The sequence below is a fragment of the Eleutherodactylus coqui genome, chromosome 6 (assembly GCF_035609145.1).
Source record: "Eleutherodactylus coqui strain aEleCoq1 chromosome 6, aEleCoq1.hap1, whole genome shotgun sequence".
NCBI lineage: Eukaryota > Metazoa > Chordata > Amphibia > Anura > Eleutherodactylidae > Eleutherodactylus > Eleutherodactylus coqui.
The window spans coordinates 221773744-221784769 of record NC_089842.1 but is presented as its reverse complement, the minus strand read 5'-3'; the positions used below and the strand labels follow the sequence as shown (position 1 = coordinate 221784769).

The 11026-nt window shown below is 43.7% G+C and overlaps 1 protein-coding gene across 1 annotated transcript in view; it reads left to right on the top strand.

Moving 5' to 3' along the window:
• The first annotated feature begins 236 nt into the window (after positions 1-236).
• Positions 237-11026, top strand: part of KCNJ10 (potassium inwardly rectifying channel subfamily J member 10) — a 32663-nt gene continuing 21873 nt past the window's right edge. Inside the window, exon 1 of the mRNA XM_066605909.1 lies at positions 237-292. The gene's annotated coding sequence lies outside the window, so the exon portion shown is untranslated. The remainder of the gene's footprint in view (positions 293-11026) is intronic.

The window sequence follows — 11026 nt, the reverse complement described above, 5'->3', positions numbered from 1 at the left end:
GGGGAGGAGAACATATACATAGAGAACAGTTCCAGAATAGTTTTAGGATAGTTTCAGTTACAGAACAGTCTCAGGACTGACTGCCTGGCATCAGTTGCCCCCTGGTGTTGGCATTGTATGAGGTCCCTTTTAGTATTCTGTGCTCTTCTCCCCCCAGTAATGTGATGCGGGGTCTCCATTCATTTCCCCCTCATTAACCCCCCCCCCTCCTCTCCACCAATCAGCACTCCCGGCTCTGCAGAACATCGCAGCCCAATCAGTCAGTGTCTGCAGCCCAAGCGACTCCAGAGCGGTGAGTACTGAGTGCAACCTACAGGTGTGTGCTGTGTATATATCTACTGTATGTGTAGTATGTATGGTCACTGAGTGTGTGTATAAGTATATGCTTAGTGTGAGAGTGTATTTGTTTGTGTGCAGTATATGTGTAGTGTATATATAGTGTTCGTATATATGATTACTATATGTATATGTGCAATATATATATGGTTATTGTATGTTTATGTGATGTATAAGTGTAGTCTGTGTGTATATACAGTTGCTGTATGTTTATGTGCAGTATATGTATATACTGTATAGTTTTTGTATGTCTATGTGCAGTATATATATAGCATAATCGTATATTTGGTTACTGTATGTATATGTGCCTTAAATGTATAGTATACGTGTATATATGGTTTCTTAATGTTTTTGTGCTGTATATGTGTAGTATATGCTTACTGTATTTTGTATATGTGCAATATATCGATACGTGAATATATGGTTACTGTATGTATATGTGCAGTACATGTGTGGTAGATTTGTATATTTAATTATTGTATGTATATGTGCTGTATATGTATAATATATGTATAAGTCTATGTGTGTATATGCTTACTGTATGTATATGTATAATATGTGTGTATATGTGGCTGCTGTATGTATATGTGCAGTATATCTATAGTCTATGTATGTGTATATATAGCTACTGTATGTTAATGTGAAATATATATATATATATATATATATATATAGTACAATCGTACATATGGTTACTGTATGTATATGTGCCGTGCATGTATGGTATATGTGTATATATTGTTCTGTATGTTTTTGTGCTGTATATGTGTAATATATGGTTACTGTATGTATATGTGCCGTGGAGTTATTGTATATGTGTATGTATGGTCACTGTGGCAGAATGCGTGCAGTGTGTCATGTAGCGGTACTTTCTGCCATCATTGAATTCTATGTGGTTAGTATGGACATAGAACACATTGTGTATCAAGGATGCGGTGGCAGGTGTGCCATGATTGTACCTGCAGGTCATAATGTGCACAGGTGTTAGTATACATGAATCCTAGGGGGTTGTATAGAGTATATATGCAGGGTGTGTTTTTACACTGAACAGACCCTTTATTAGACCCCCCGTCCCTCTCATGATTGGCGCTTTCCTGTATTCTCCCCGTAACCCCAGTGTGTGGCATAAAGTCTCAAGTTTTCCGTGGATCAGTTTCAGTGTGAATCCACATTAGATGGGAAAATCCAGCGATCTGAGCGACTTCCAACGAGGCCCGGTCATCGGTGCTAGACTAGTTGGGGTCTCACTGCCAACCGCGGGGGGTTTTCTCATGTAACGGTATAGAGAGTATACCAAGAATAGCGTGATCAAAGGGGAACATCCAGCGAAAGGGGATCCTGTGGACGGAAACAACTCATCACTGAAAGGGGTCAGAGGAGGATGTCAGGAATCGTTCTGACCAACAGGCGCTTCACAGTCAGCCGAATACAACGCTGGGGCTCCAACTAACATGTCTAAATGCACAACTCGCCATTCCTTAGCATGGATGGGCTATAACAGCAGACGACCAGTTGCAGCGCCGTTGTGTCTAAGAGAAACAGAAATACAAGACTCCAGCGGGCAAAAAAGCGCAAAACTTGTATCACTGAGCTGCTGAAAAATATCTCCTGGTCAGATGGAGACAGATATCTGTTGCTGATGAAGCGTCAGAATTTGGTGCAAGCAGCCTGAATCGCTGATCCCCTTTCCTGTCAAACTGGTGGAGGTGCAGTTGTGCCGTGGGGAAGGTTTTCTTGGTGCACCCTGTGTCCTCTGATATCTGTGGATGGACTGTTAGGGGGTGTTGGGACCAGTGGATGGGGGCACACAAGGTGACCAGGCTCAGGACGCCCCCTACAGACCACCAGTGGAGAGGACCATCTGAGCAGACTGTTAGGAGGTGTTGGGACCAGTGGATGGGGGCACGCAAGGTGACCGGGCTTAGGACGCCCCCTACAGACCACCAGTAGAGAGGAATGTCTCACCAGACTGATAGGAGGTGTTGACACCAGTCATGGGGGTACACAAGGTGACCGTGACCGGGCTCAGATTACCCCCTACAGACCACCAGTAGCGAGGAGCGTCCTATCAGACTGTTAGGGGGTGTTGGGACCAGTGGATGGGGGCACACAAGGTGACCAAGCTCAGGACCCCTCTACAGACCACCAGTAGAGAGGATCATCTGAGCAGACTGTTAGGAGCTGTTTGGACAAGTGGATGGTGGCACACAAGGTGACCGGTCTCAGGACGCCCCCTACAGACCATCCAATGTAAGTGAAGAGAAATGGCAGCATTCCAGGCGTATCACATAATTAGTGTTTTATTCCTCCATAAAACTGCGACGTTTCGACCCTCTCGGGGTCTTTGTCAAGCTTGACAAAGACCCCCAGAGGGTTGAAACGTTGTAGTTTTATGGAGGAATAAAATACTAATTATGTGATACGCCTGGAATGCTGCCATTTCTCTTCATTTACATTGGATTACCTGTTTGGGGTCTGAGGCTCTGACTCCCATATTCTGGCGTGCATATAATGGACTTTTTAGTCTTTACCATCTGATTTAAAATCCTGAGGTGTGCTGCGAGTTACTGGTGTTGTACTGCGCCCCCTACAGACCACCAGTAGAGAGGAGTGTCTGATCAGACTGATAGGAGGTGTTGGGACCAGTGGATAGGGGTACACAAGGTGACCGTGCTCAGGACGCCCCCTACAGACCACCAGTAGAAAGGACCGTCCTACCAGACTGTTAGGGGGTGTTGGGACCAGTGGATGGGGGCACTCAAGGTGACCAGGCTCAGGACCCCCCTACAGACCACCAGTAGAGAGGATCATCTGAGCAGACTGTTAGGAGCTGTTTGGACAAGTGGATGGGGGCACACAAGGTGACCGGTCTCAGGACGCCCCCTACAGACCACCAGTAGAGAGGAGCATCTGACCAGACCTTTAGGAGGTGTTGGAACCAGTGGATGAGGACACACAAGGTGACCGGGCTCAGGACACCCCCTACAGACAACCAGTAGAGAGGAGCATCTGACCAGACTGTTAGAAGGTGTTGGGACCAGTGGATGGGGGTACACAAGGTGACCGGGCTCAGGACCCCCCGATGGACCACCAGTAGAGCGGAGCATCTGACCAGGCTGTTAGGAGGTGTTGGGACCAGTTGGTGGGGACACACAAGATGACTGGGCTCACGACACCCCCTACAGATCACCAGTAGAGAGGAGTGTCTGACCAGACTGTTAGAAGGGATTAGGACCAGTGGATGGGGGCACATGAGGTGACTGGGCTTGGGATGCCCCCTACAGACCACCAGTAGAGAGGAGCATCTGACCAGACTGTTAGGAGGTGTTGGGCCAGTGGATGGGGGCATACAAGGTGACCAGGCACAGGATGCCCCCTACAGACCACCAGTAGAAAGGAATACCTGACCAGACTGTTAAGGAGATGTTGGGACCAGTGGATGGGGCCACCTAAGACGACCAGGTATCACATCTTGTATCCAAGCTAGAGGCGGCCTAACAGGGTACTACAGGCTCCATGCCCACTCATATCACATCTTGTATCCAAGCTAGAGGTGGTACAACAGGGTACTACACCATCCGTGCCTGCTCATATCATATCTTGTATCCAAGCCTTGATAATGAGTGTGTGTATTTTATATTTATTCGATTCCTTCTAGGGGGAATATGTTACTGACAAAGAGTGCATATATACACACACACACACACACACACACACACACACTCTTTTCAGAGGAGAGATGTTAATGACATTGAGTGTATGTATGTGTGTATATATATATATATATATATATATATATATTCCTTCTGGGGAGATGTTACTAAATATGAGTGTATATATATCATAAATAGTATATATGCTTCACGCTAGAGGGGGTATAACAGGGTACCATCCATGCCTGCTCGTATCACATCTTGTGTTTAAGCTTTGATAATGAGTGTGTGCATTTTTTGTGTGTGTGTGTATATATATATATATATATAATCATTCTTTCTAGGGGGGATGTAACTGACAATGAGTGCATATATGTATATATATGCACTCATTGTAAGAAACACCCTCCTTCTAGGGAGGGTTGCTACTGACAATGAGTGTATATATGCATGTATATACAGCGACGGAGAAAGGAGGCCCACGCTGAGGAGCTGGCGGGGTGGAGATAGCACTTCTCATGGTGGCTCTACCTCTCCGGAGGGATGCACAGAACCTCAGCTGAGGCACCGACAGGCCTCTTCCAAGCAACGCTGGGTAGCGGTTACCTGTATAAGTGTGTAGTGGACTGTATAAGTTGTCACTCGTGACGCCACTGTTCCTTCTCACCGATGACTCTTCAGTGGTAGAAATAAAGAGAGTCCACACACGATTAAACCTTGGAACTTGCAAACTTTACTTCAGACTTGCAGAATACAGATTACTCGCTCGTGCAGGTAAAAGACAGTTTAGCTGACAATCAGAGAGGAGAACTAAGGAAGATATTGGGCCTACAGTCTTGTTATCTGTAAAGCTCCACTCCTTGACACACACTCTCCGGGATGCAGAATAACACCGGAGGGGGACACAACACTTCACAGACACTCCCTTGCAGCCTAGCAGGTAAATTGCCGCACGGTGGACTGTTGCTCCTCTTTCCTTCTAACTCTTCTCACAGGCAGTTCCTGGGATTTGGAACGTCAGGATACTTCTCTTCTGTTTCCATCACTTCACCACATGAGGGTTGAAGGTACCCCCATGTGGCCAGCACTCCTACTCCACTTCTAACCGATGAAGGTGACAGAACTTCCCTCTTACTGAACCCACTCAGATCTATAATCATACGACATCACGTGACTAGACAAACTGGGTACATTTTCCAGACATGTCCCAGCTACTTGCAGACATAACCGCTTGCATGCTGCCGCTGTGCAATACACATAACAACAGACAAGACAGTTTGCACAGTGCATCCACATAAAAGACATGATATATATGACAATTATGGAGGAGACAGAAATAGGTGTTTCGGGCCACTATGTTATATATATATATATATATATATATATATATACATACACACACACACACACTACTCCTTCTATGGGGGTTGTTACTGACAATGAGTGTACAATTGGCCCTGTAACGGAGAATGGAACCTGTGTAACTTCTCTATGATCGTACTCTGGCCTCCAGCGATAATCGCACACCAGTGGAAGCCCCCTCAGGGGTCTTTAGTGACTCTGGTACCTCCTCCTGTTAGTTGACAATGGGGGAATGTCGGCTCTTATGGTAGGACAATGTCAAAATTACAGTGCAAGGAGACCCTCCAGTCTGTGCAGTTCTGGAGCTCAGAGAACTACAACACAACATGCTCTCATACATGACCTCTACATGTACATACAACAACATTATAGAGCAGTCCTATGTCTTCAAGGGGTGACATAAAGCCTATATTCCTGTATGTAATATGTATATAAATGATGTGGGGTATATACCGTTTCCCTGAAAATAAGACCTAACCCGAAAAAAGTCCTATCATGATTTTGCAGGATTTTTGAGGATGCAGAACGCTTTTTCAGGATTTTTTGAGAATTCTTGAACTATTAGCCCTACTCCAAAATTAAGCCCTAGTTCCAGTTAATAAAAAAGGTAAATTTAAATAGTGTCCAGGCAGCTATACATGTAAAACAAGTGAAATCTTTCGGAGCAAAAATTAATATAAGACACGGTCTTATTTTCGGGAAAACAGGGCATATGGCTTGTTTATATGTAGGTTCATGTATATATGTGTATGACTTGTCTATAAGTAGGCTCATGTATATAAGTAGGTTGATGTATAAATATGTAGGGCTTGTCTATATGTAGGTTGATGTATATATGTGTATAGCCTGTCTAGGTTCATATACATATGTGAATGGCTGGTATATATGTAGGTTCATGTATATATGTGTATGGCTTATATATATGTAGGTTCATATATATGTATGGCTTGTCTATATGTAGGTTGATGTATATATGTGTATGGCTTGTCTATATGTAGGTTCATATACCTATGTGTATAGCCTGAAGAAATATAGGTTCATGTATATATGTGCATTGCTGGTATATATGTAGGTTCATGTATATATGTGTATGGCTTATATATATGTACATTTGTGTATATACTGTATGTGTATGGCTTGTATACATGTAGGCTAATGTATATCTGTGTTCCGATTGTGTGTATGTAGGTATATATGTGTATGGCTTGTATATGTGTAGGTTCATGTATATATGTTTTCGAGTTGTATATATGTAGGTTCATGTATATATGTGTATGGCTTATATATATGTAGGTTCATGTATATATGTGTATAGCTTGTTTATATGTAGGTTCATGTATATATGTTTTCGAGTTGTATATATGTAGGTTCATGTATATATGTGTATGGCTTATATATATGTAGGTTCATGTATATATGTGTTCAGCTTGTATATATGTATGTTCATGTATATATGTGTATGGTTTGTTTATATATAGTTTCATGTATATATGTGTATGGCTTGTCTATAGGTAGGTTCATGTATATATGTGTATGGCTTGTTTATATGTATGTTCAGGTATATATGTGTATGGCTTGTATACATGTAGGTTCATGTATATATGTGTATGGCTGTATATATATATATATATATATATATATATAGGTTCATATATATGTGTGTATGGCTTGTATACATGTAGGTTCATTTATTTGTACGGCTTGTGTATATATATATATATATATATGATCATTTATATATGTGTACGGCTTGTATATATGTAGGCTCACGTATATGTGTATTGCTTCTATATATGTAGGTTCATATATGCATGTGTATGGCTTGTATATATGTCAGTTCATGTACGTGTGTACGGCTGGTATATATGTAAATTCATGTATATATGTGTATGGCTTGTCTATATGTAGGTTCATGTATACATGTGTATGGCTTGTCTATATGTAGGTTCATGTATATATGTGTATGGCTTGTCTATATGTAGGTTCATGTATATATGTGTATGGCTTGTCTATATGTAGGTTCATGTATATATGTAGGTTCATGTACATATGTGTATAGCTTGTGGATATGTAGGTTCATGTATATGCGTGTATGGCTTGTATACATATATCATGTGCGGTGTGTGTGGAAGGTATACACAGTCAGTGCAGCCTCCAGGAGCGGGCACAGCTGGCACCATCACTTTGGCTTCTCCAGGCCCGAGCTTTTCATGTCAGCCACATGAAGGGGAGATGTTGACAGAGGGTAAATGAGCGGAGGCAGGGGAGGCAGGGGGTTTGCAGCGGCCCACCCCTCTCTGTGCATCCTAATGAGGCGTCCATTGTGAGATGCTCTTTGTGCAGCCCCAGATCCATTCAAGCCCTCTCCTCGGGAATGTACAATGGTGCCAGTGTCTGCTCCCTCCAACAGTCAGGGCCTTTCACTACTGTCCTCCTCCTCGCTGCCAGCAGCTCAGGAAACGGGGACACAGGTGCAGTAAATGCCTCCCACCTGGCATGGGGCCTGGGCTCCAGGGTACACTCACCATTTGGGGCCCCTTAGACTGGGTTCATACGGGGCGGAATTGATGCGGACTTTCCACACGGAAATTCCACCTGCAATCTTAAGCCTGAGACTAAGCAGCAAAGATTTCCAAAATCTCGTCCACACGCTGCAGACAGACCACTGCGGCCAAGCCGCGCTGAAACTGACATACTACACGGAATTCAAAGCCGCGGCATGTCAATTGTAAATTGTATTGTCGTTTTCACTGCAGGCTTTCTTCTCTCTATAGGGAGAGATGGCCACGGCGGAATAAGCCACTTTCAAAACCCGTGGCAAATGTCTCAGCTGCGGTAAGGTCACGAAATTTTCATGCGGACCCGCTGAAGACACTCCGCGAGATTTCCGTCCCGTGTGAACCCAGCTTTAGGGCAGATTTACTGCGCAGAAATTCCTCTGCATTTCCAGTAGCAGCTAGTGGAAGAGATTTTGAAAATCTCATCCACAAGCTGCAGAAATGATCTGCACAAAGCCCATGTGAAAATTGACATGTAGTGCAGAAATCAATTCTGCAGAATGTCAATTTTATCACTGTTTCTCAACGAGGGGGTGCGTTTCAAAATCCACACCAAATGGCGCGACTTTTGAGGCAGGCTTTCCGCTGGTGATCTGCTGTGTTGTGTTGCTTGTTCAGGTGCTTTCGCTTGCCTTGGACCGCTCTCAGTTAGGGTTGCCACCTCTGTCATGAAAAAATACAGGCCATGGTAAAAAGGGGCGTGTTAGGGGGGTTTCCTTGGGGGCATGCCTTATCTCAGCATTTTCTTTCCCTTTATCTCCTGGATCCCATCCAGTGGCTATGCGCATGCGCGGGATCCAGGCCAGTGGGGATGAAGACCTCCTTTGCCGCATCTGTCATATCTGTGACAGGTGCAGCAGGGAATTCTTTATCCCCCACGGGGATGAGTAAAACATCTCACACATATGGCAGATATGTTCTTCATCCCTGCGAGGGACACGGCGGTCTGACAAAAATACCGTCTTGTAATGGGGCTGGTAAAAAAATTTTGTCGGCACCGACCTGGCAGGAAAAATACCGTCCAGGTGGCAACCCTACTCTCTGTTCACCCATATTGTCTATGACAGTCCACCATACATAGTAACATAGTATGTTTGACTGAATGAAGACAATGTCCATCTAGTTCAGCCTATTTCAACCTCCCCTTTGTTGGTCCAGAGGAAGGCAAAAAAAAAACAAAACAATGAGCCAATTTAGCTCATTTGGAGAAAGAAAAATTCCTTCCTGACTACATAATGGCAGCCAGAGTAATCCCTGGATCAACATTTGAGATCAACAACCCCGCTGGTCACCTAATGTCTATATCCTTTAATATCATAGCACTCTAGAAAGACATTTAATCCCCTCTTAAACTCCTCTATGGATTTTGCCATCACTACGTTCTCAGGCAAAGAGTTCCACAGTCTCACTTCTCTTACAGTAAAGAACCCCTTTCTGTGTTGGTAATGAAACCTTCATTCATCTAGACATAGAGGATGCCCTCTTGTTACCATCGCAGTCATCCGTATAAGCAGGTCATCCAAGAGATCCCTGTATTGTCCCCTAATGTATTTATACATAGTCATTTGGTCGACCCATAATCATCTTTTTTCCAGGGTAAATAATCCCAATTTTGATAGCCTTTCTGGATATTTCAGCCCTCTCATTCCATTTATTAGTTTAATTCCCCTTCTTAGAACCCCCTCAAGCACTGCAACATCTTTCCTGAGCAGCAGTGTCCAGAACTGTACACAGTATTCTTGTCCCTCGCCCTATACCTCTTTTAATGCACTCTAAGACTTTATTTGCTTTTGCAGCAGCTGACTGCCTTTAGAGAGATTCAGATATACAAGATCAATTTCTTCTCCCAGGTCCAGCCTAGAACTTACTTCATTGTAGAAGCTGATCAGATTGGTCTGACATGATCACCCCTTAATGACCCCGTGCTGATGAGACGTTATGCCATTGTTTTCCTTGAGGTATTCTAGGATGACGTCTTTCAGAAACCCCTTGAATATTTTTCCAATTATTGAAGTGAGACTTACCAGCCTGTAGTTACCAGGCTCTCTTTTAGACCTCTTTTTGTATATTGGAACCACATTGGCAATGTGCCAAACCAGTGGTACAACCACTGCAACAATCGCGCAGCTCACCAATGCATGAATGAACTGCAGGAGTAGCATAGTGTCTGGACCCCAACTGTTACTGACTCCCGTTCCAGGACTATTAAATATAGAGCAGGATTATAGCAGATGCAGAAGACCTTCCTTGCTCAATAAGTGAAAGGTGCCATTAATCTAGAATAAACCCACTGATAGGTAGTACTCAGTGCTAAAGGATCTTTGTTTCAGGTTGATTCCCATATTCCCCATGCTTATTTCGCTAAATAATGACGGCAGGCAGCTAAAGACCCTAACTAGAAGTTATCTTTGTGTCTAAAACAGAAAAGAAAGTAAATGATAAAAAAAAACAGCGCCCTGATGGTGGCCAGCCGGTGTAGATTTGCAGGTTTCATCTTCCCATGTTATATCCAGATAATTAAAGTCCCCCATAATAATTACTTCATTGCGGTTTGACACCTCTTCTATTTGCCTTAATAGTAAGTTTTCAGTTTCTTCTGCTACTTTTGGTGGCCTATAGAAAACCCCTATCAGGATTTTGTTATTTTTTTTCCCCTGTATTTTTACCCACAGAGATTCCACACGTTCATCTTCTGCACCTATATCTTCTCGTAGCCTCGGCATTAAGTACGATTTAACATACAGACATACCCCTTCTCCTTTTTGCTTTTCACTGTCTCTTCTTACCCTTATTCTTACAACAACTCAGGAGCCACTTGTTTACCTCTCTAAGATCCTGCTGCCTCTTTAATGTGGCTTGTGGTGCAGGTAGTACCCCCTAAGCTTGAATCCTAGGTCCCTGAAATCGCTTTTAAGGCCCTCCATTGACCTCTAATTTGGTCATTGGTGCCAATGTGCACCATGACTGCTGGATCCTCACCAGCCCCTCCCAGTAATCTGTCAATCAGATCAGCGATGTGTTGAACGCGAGCGCCAGGAAGACAACACACTGTTTGACAACCCTGGTGTGTATGGCAGATTGCCCTATCTGTCCCCCTTATAATTGAATCCCATACCA